This window comes from Megascapheus bottae, chromosome 1 (genome assembly GCF_031878675.1).
Source record: "Megascapheus bottae isolate mThoBot1 chromosome 1, mThoBot2.hap1, whole genome shotgun sequence".
Taxonomy (NCBI): Eukaryota; Metazoa; Chordata; class Mammalia; order Rodentia; family Geomyidae; genus Megascapheus; species Megascapheus bottae.
In genome coordinates, this window is record NC_143509.1 from 49,318,137 (window position 1) to 49,325,779 (window position 7,643).

Below are 7,643 nucleotides of genomic sequence, written 5' to 3' on the forward strand. Positions count from 1 at the left end.
CTTCAATGGGAGCAGATGCCTGTTACATTAGCACTTTCTGCATTGACTTTGTAGGCAGGCAATAGACATATTACAATTATAGTGCATAAAAACAAATCCAAACTGATCAATCCCAAAATGGTGTCAAGATAACAATCACCCAAAGTTAGAATATTGTCATTTGTGCACATAACAATTCCAGTCCTCATATTCAAAGCATTCTCTGTAGGAACCACAGTGGCAAGGACAATACTCGCAGCAGTAAGGGCAGGAAAATACCAAAGTCTCTTTTACTGATAAGCGGGAAAGCATTCTCCTCCTCCTGTACAGGCACTAGTATATACTGAGGGGCTCTGACTACAATAGCCAGAGAAAACGGGGAAACATCCTAACATTAAGAAAACATTATCGAATCGCTTCTTGGCCTTTTGGCTAAGATCAAGTGTAGTATCTGTTCTTATCAGTTTAATATCTGATACGTCCTCTATCCGAGGACAATATATTAAATGGATTTTTAGAGCTAGGAGTACATAACAGATTTGGTAAAATATTATTAGGTTGAGTCCTGCTTGCCTTCATTCAGTCATCTTTGTATGGATCCAGTGGTTGAGGGTATGGTTTGTTTTGTTGTTTGGGTTTGTTTTTTTTCTTCTTGCTCCTACACCTTCATTTTCAAATGGTTTATAGCTGATAGAGTGAGTTATTAGAACTGTGCCACTAATGGAAGGAAATCCTATCTAAGAAAGTGCATTTCTTTACAGAGCTGTGTCATACCATCCTTTGGACCTTCTGCTGGAAAAATAGTATCAAGTCTCAATAATGCCTTTTTAATTGTATCCTCTAGTATTATAGACGTAGGACAGTACTGTATCATCCCTCTGTGAATATAAAATACCTTGTACCTGCTTTATGATACGTAGTAGTGACTGTGCTTTATCAGAGCTGTTTTTAATGATGTTACTCAAGAATGTTTTCTTTCCAGATGATGATTGAGAAGCTAATAAAAAAAATGGTGCCAGGTACCACAACAGTAACAGAACTTCACATTTTTCTGGGGTTTTGTTTTTTATCTTTTTCTTTGTATTAATGGAGTGTGCTGGATGTCTAATTTTGTTCAGATGACTGCAGAACCTGGAAAAGCTGTTGCTGCTATTGATGCATAACATACTGCTATTATTGATCTTTTTATATAAATATAAATATATATATATACATATATATATAATTTGAATTTTTGGAAACTTTAGCTGTGCTGTCAACTTTGGAAAAAAGTATCCCAGTTTACCATGTTGAGTTGGCATTGTACAGAAATTAATACCCATATTGCTCTAGAAATGTTAAACTTTTTTTCATTTGTACAGGGGTAAACACACTGTATTAAATATGTAAGGTCTTATCTACGTGGGTTTGATTACAGAAACTAATAAAGTATTCTCTAAATAAAAAAAAACATTATTGATACAAAGACTATCACACAAGCCATAGGGAATAGCAGGGCAATGGAAGAATTAGAGGAGTCCCTCTAATTCCGAAAATGACTCTGGTCCTTCATTTTAAGGGGGTTATGGGCGAAGATCTATTTTCTGTAACTTCAAGCTGACTCAGGGGCGTCGTCTCTATATTTTGTCAGGGACTTTAAAAAGCTTTAGCCTGTTTTCAACTATTCTGAACCCGAGCACAGGCTTTCTAAATCACTACCACTTAATTCTCTTTCTCGTGCCCGAAGTGACCTGCACTTCGGAGGTGATCTGGGAATGATTAAAATCTCTTTCACACACACGTTGGCTGGTTTACACACATTCGCTGGTTTTTCAGTCTTTGAGGAGTTTTGTCTTTCTTTGTCTTTCTCTTTGTCTTCTCCCTGTCTTTTTCTCTTTCCCTGTGCGCAATTTCAGCCTGCATTTTCCCTTCAGGTTTCCCTGGCCTTTTAGTCCCTTTTTCCTTTCAGGTTTCTCTGGTTTTTCAGTCTGAGTTTTTCTTCTTTGACTTTCGCAGGTAGTTGCTTCCCTTTCTCCTGTTTATCACCTTTTTTCTTTTTCTTCTCTTTGTTCCTCTCTTTCTCCCTGTCTTCCTGTCTTTTTTTCTCTGTGAGCGACTTCAGCCTGCATTTTCCCTTCAGGTTCCCCTGGTTGTTCAGTCTTTTTGTGCCTTTCAGGTTTTCTCTGGTTTTTCAGTCTTTCCTACATGTATCTCTCACTTGGCTCAACTCACAGTCGTGCCCCTTTCATGCCCCATTTCGTGCCTCTTTCGTGCCCCATGTTGGGCGCCAATATGTCGGGGTCCTTCATCCCCAGTCCCTCTTGAGGAGGGATGGGAAAAACACACCCCAACCAATCCAAGCCCCGAGAGGAGAGGGCCCACTGTCCTCCCGCACTCAGCCTTGCTTCTCTGGAGCACAAACAGAAACGCCACGCAGCTTAATCAAGGCAGGAATCTCTCTCTCTTTAAAACTTCCCTCCTTATATTGGGTGCGGGAGCCTATCAGCACAACAGGTGGGCAGGATAAAGAGGTCCACTTGTTTACTCCTACTACAGGTCTCAGCAGAAAGTTATTAGAATGACGTTACTCAGCCCCCAACAGGGCAGAACAAGAAACTCAAGAAAAATGGCAAATCAAGGAATAGCATTCCCCACCCAATATAAACAGGCAATGGAGCTGGCAATGGCAAAACTAGAGGAGAGTCCTCTAAATGCTCTACAAATATAATTAATAAACATGATCAATGAAAAGTTTGAAAACATACAGCAAGAGAAATGTGAGAGAGTCATAGGTAAACAAGATGAAAGCATAAAGAAGTGATATGTGAACATGAGGAAGCCATAAAGGAGGCCATAATAAAGGATTTATGTGAACATGAGGAAGCTAGACAAAGAAAAATGGACAAATTCATAAAATCCACAAACAAAAACTGACTGAACTCCAATGAATGGCCAATGAGACTAAAGCTGCTGATCTAACCACTCAAATGGAAATTAAGGAGTTAAAGAAGTCCATACATAATCTAAAACAAGAGATGCAAGGCATCAAAGAAAGCAATTGGAAGGCAGGAAGATGAAGAATGAGGTAGGAAGTATTGATAGCAGGTTAGACAATACAGAAGACAGAATCTCCAGGGTTGAAGATAATCTAGTAGGTATAGAGAAAGAACAGAAAATGAGTCAAACCAAATCTGGGAAATATGAGAGAATGCTTCAGGAGCTCCAAGATACAATTAGGAAGTCTAATTTAAGGCTAATTGATATAGAGGAGGGCCTGGAGAAAGAGGTCAATGGTATTGGAAATATATTTCAGGTAATCACCCCAGAGAATTTCCCAAATATCCTGAAGGGCAGGCCCATCCAGATACAAGAATCTTTTAGAATCCCAAACAGACCTAACCAGAAAAGAACATCCCACCACCACATTATAATCCATACAAGATCAATAGAGACCAAAGAAAGGATTCTAAAAGCAGCCAGGGAGAAAAGAACAATCACCTACAAAGGGAAACCAATCAGAATAAGCACAGATTGCTCAGCAGAGACCATGCAAGGAAGACAACATTGGTAGGATATGTGTCATGCCCTAAAGACAAATAACTACCAAGAATACTGTACCCAGCTAAGCTCTCATTCATAACTAAGGGGACAATAAAAACCTTCCATTCCAAGGGAAAGTTGCAGCATTACATAGCAACCAAACCAACATTACAGAAAATTCTCAAAGATGTGCTACACATATCTGGTTATTGTATTTTAACACTTCTATTAATTACAATAAAAATATATGGAAAAAAGAAATACTTTTCATTTTTACCTTCTGAAATATTTTCCCAGCCTCACAATTCCCCCTCTCTCCCCTCTCTCTCTATCTCTATCTCTCATGCCAGTACTTCAATTTGGGTACTCATGCTCTTTTGCTCACAACTGGATCTCTACCATTTGAGCAACAAATCCAGTGGCAGCATTTTACTAGTTAATGGCAGATAAGGGTCTCATGTATTTGTGTTTCTACATTGACTTCTCAGCCTCTTAACTAGCTTATACATATAAACTATTAATACAAGGAACATAAAAAATGAAAGAGAATTTCAATGAGCTCCCAAATTAATTTGATGGTAGTACAAATAAACTCAATGAACTCAAAGAAGATTCAGCCAAGCCACAACATGAAGTAAGGAAGATAATGCAAGGCAGAGAAAAAAAAATCAACAAAAGTAAAGAAATCTTGGAAAGAAAATCTAATTGAAGCTCTGGAAATAGGAAGTTCTGTAAGTCAAATAAGAAATTTAGATGAATCCAGGCACCAGTGGCTTACATAATCCTGGCTACTCAGGAGGATGAGATCTGAAGATTACAGTTCAAAACCAACCCAGGCATGAAAATCAGTGAAATTCTTAACACCATTTAACCAATCAGAAAACCGAAAGTGGCAGTGTGGCTCAAAATAGTAGAGTACTAGCCTTGTGTTTAAGTGCTCATGGACAGCATCCAGCCCCATGACTGAAAAAAAAAGAAATTACTTGAGAAACCTCTCCAGCATATTGAACCACATTGGAGAAGCAGATCAGGAGTTAACAATATAGAAAAAGAATGAAAAACCTAGAAATGAAAGTTTCAAGAATGTTGAGATTCCATTAAAGAACAAATATACAATTGATGGACATGAAGAAAGAGGACAACTACCAACATAAGTAACATGATCAATAATGTAATAACAATAAACTTTCCTTATCTTGAGAAATAGAACACAACAGAACCTCTGTAATATATTATGATTCATATATAAAATACAAACAACAAATAAAGATATTGAATACTGCAAGAGAGCAGGGCCTTACTGCAAGAAGGCATGGAATGACGTATGATGAGTGCTAAAAGAAAACAACCAAAATTACTATACAGGGTGAAGTTATCTCTCATAGCCAAAGGAGAAGTAAAAATGTCCATATATAAGAAAAAATGAAGGAAGAAAGTATAAAATGCTACCTTTTTAAAATATATAGATAAGAATTATTCTATGCATTTCAAGATTAACACAACTTTATTGATCTCAATTCTCTAATGAAAACAAAAATAACAACCTAAATTTAAAAGGAAGATCTGACCATTTGTTTCCTCCAAGAAAAACAGTTCACTAACTAAACAAGTACTCAAGTAGAAGTGACAAAAAAAAACTTCAAAGCAAAGGGACCCAAACAGCAAGTAGAAGTAGCTATACACATATCTGACAACAAAGATTTTAAGTCTATATTACTCAGAAGTGACAATGATCACTTCATATAAATAAAAGGAATAAGCCATAGAAAGGAAATTATAATTGTTATTATATAGACACAAAATATTGGTGCACCAAATTTGTTTAAAAGTACTATCAGACTTATAAGTACAGACAGACTCCCAACACAATGCTAGTGAAAGAATATCATAGTTCCCTGGAGGAATTATCCAGACAAGAATAAACAAAGAATTCCTATAATTAATTGGCCCCATAAATTCAAATGAACATTAAAGATAACAACAGAGTATTTAATCCAACAACTTTACAATACACATCCTTTGTAGCAGCCTGGGAAAATTTTAGAACATAAAGCAAGCCTTAACCCAATAAGAAAATGGAGATAACTCCCTGTATTCTATCATACGCGAATGGAATAAAAATAGGTCTCACTAGCAAAAGAAAAGAGAAAATATATAAACACACAGGAACAGAGAGACATTTATAGCCCACCCCAGAATAAAGACCATTTATCCTTCACGATTGATTTTCCTTTGAAGTTCTTTCACTCCTTAGTCAAAAATAGCTTCTGTGGATACGTTTCTCCACTACTTTACTAACCATATCTTTCTGCCTTGAAGGCAGATTTGGAATGATTGGAAAACACCAGGCACAGTTAATTAACATTAGATATCTGTTGGAAAAAAAATATGGTTGTCAATGCCTTAAATGGTGATTAAAATAGGCCATGTACACCCGTCCTTTATGTTTGAAGCATTCACACTGAAAGCCTTCCACATTGCTGTGGTAGTATCCCCAGTCTTCATGTATTTGTGATGGGTAGTCTTAACTAATTTCAAGTTATCTGGGACCAAAGGAAATTAAGTAAAAAGTTACATTTAACCCTTTGTACACATTTAAACATTATATATAGACTCCTATGCCATCGTACCTATTTATTCTCATATGCTAACATGAACAAAACAGATTGTGTCTAGTTATTCTTTTAGTCTTTCCAGCCCACTGCTTTTGTGTTATTATATTATTTTATGTGAACTTCATAATGTTGTACAAGAGAGTTACAATTTAATGTGTCCCCCAGTCCCAGTGTCTCAAGCTTCTTTACCACATCCTCCCTCCCATCCATCTCCCATTAAACCAGAGGTGGGGGAGGGGACGGGAGAAATGGAGCATGAGGCTCACTTTTACATTATTCAGAATCAAATAACCACAACATAGACGAGCATTGTATTTTCAACTAACACTGAAATGTTTACATGTTACATATGTGTGCATATCCATATTCTGTCCACATATTATAGAAATATTCTTTCTGGTGATCTTTTGTTTTTCTTCTATCAGACTTCAAAATTCAATATGTCCATTTCTGGGTCATCCAGCCTTAGGAGACAGTGGATTAGTCAGAAACATAGAAGTACCATCTTGCAACTTTTTGTTTCACATGAAGGATTCGGGTATTTGAAAAGGGGATGCATGCAGAAGCTAGGGAGGAAAGTTCTGGTTTAAATAAAGCATTAAAACTCTGTCACAAGCTGGGCTGCGTGGGTAGTCTCCACCTAAAGCTAGACTAGAGCAGGACCACAGGTGCTCCTGAAGATGGATGCTTTATGCAGCAAGCAGTGAGGTGGATCAGTTTCCTTTACACTAATTAGTTTTCCTCAATGAATTTACCCACCACACACACACCTTTCCAGGAGAAAAATGAAGCCTTTAGTAGCTGGTCTCACTCCCTTGCATTTTTCTTAATTCTGTCAGATATTTCTGTTACATAAAAAGAATCTCTCCCCCTCCCTCCCTCCCTCCCTCCCTCCCTCCCTCCCTCCCTCCCTCTCTCCTCTCTCTCTCTCTCTCCTCTCTCTCCTCTCTCTCTCTCCTCTCTCCCTCTCCTCTCTCCCTCTCCCTCTCCCTCCCCTCTCCCCCCCCTCCTGATTTGCTCTACACCCAGCCAGAAGTGATGTTTTCTGCTTGAATGGAAAGCAAGCATTTATCTGGACGACCCTGAAAGGACTTCAATTGCTCCATCACTAAGTTATTCCACCTCCCTTAGAGGTCCCCTGACACACACTTGGCCTTTCCTTTTAACTCACGTTTCTCCCTGCTGCTCACCCCACATTCCACCTCCTCCAGACTTCCCCAGGTAGAGTGGGTATCGCCTACCCAGCCTCTGCCCTGCGCCCCCTCACCTCCTTCCCCCATTATTCTGTGCACTAGTTACCACCAGCGCTCCATCACAAGCCTGAGGCTCGCCTAAAACAAATACTAAGCCGAAGGAACAGACACCCGGTTTGTTTTGCCACCGCTTTTTTGGGACGCATGAGGTAATACTGGCCTATTGAGCTGGTGCTGCGAAGGGCGGGCGCACAGACATTTGGAGAATCTGGTGGTGAAAGGTGAGGAATGTCCCCGCTTGGCCTGGCTGTGGAGTCCAGCCCGAGACACAGGAGGC

General features: G+C 38.8%; 1 pseudogene; it reads left to right on the forward strand.

The window, feature by feature from the left end:
- The first annotated feature begins 391 nt into the window (after positions 1-391).
- Positions 392-514, forward strand: LOC150069110 (U2 spliceosomal RNA; annotated as a pseudogene).
- The last annotated feature ends 7,129 nt before the right edge of the window (positions 515-7,643 follow it).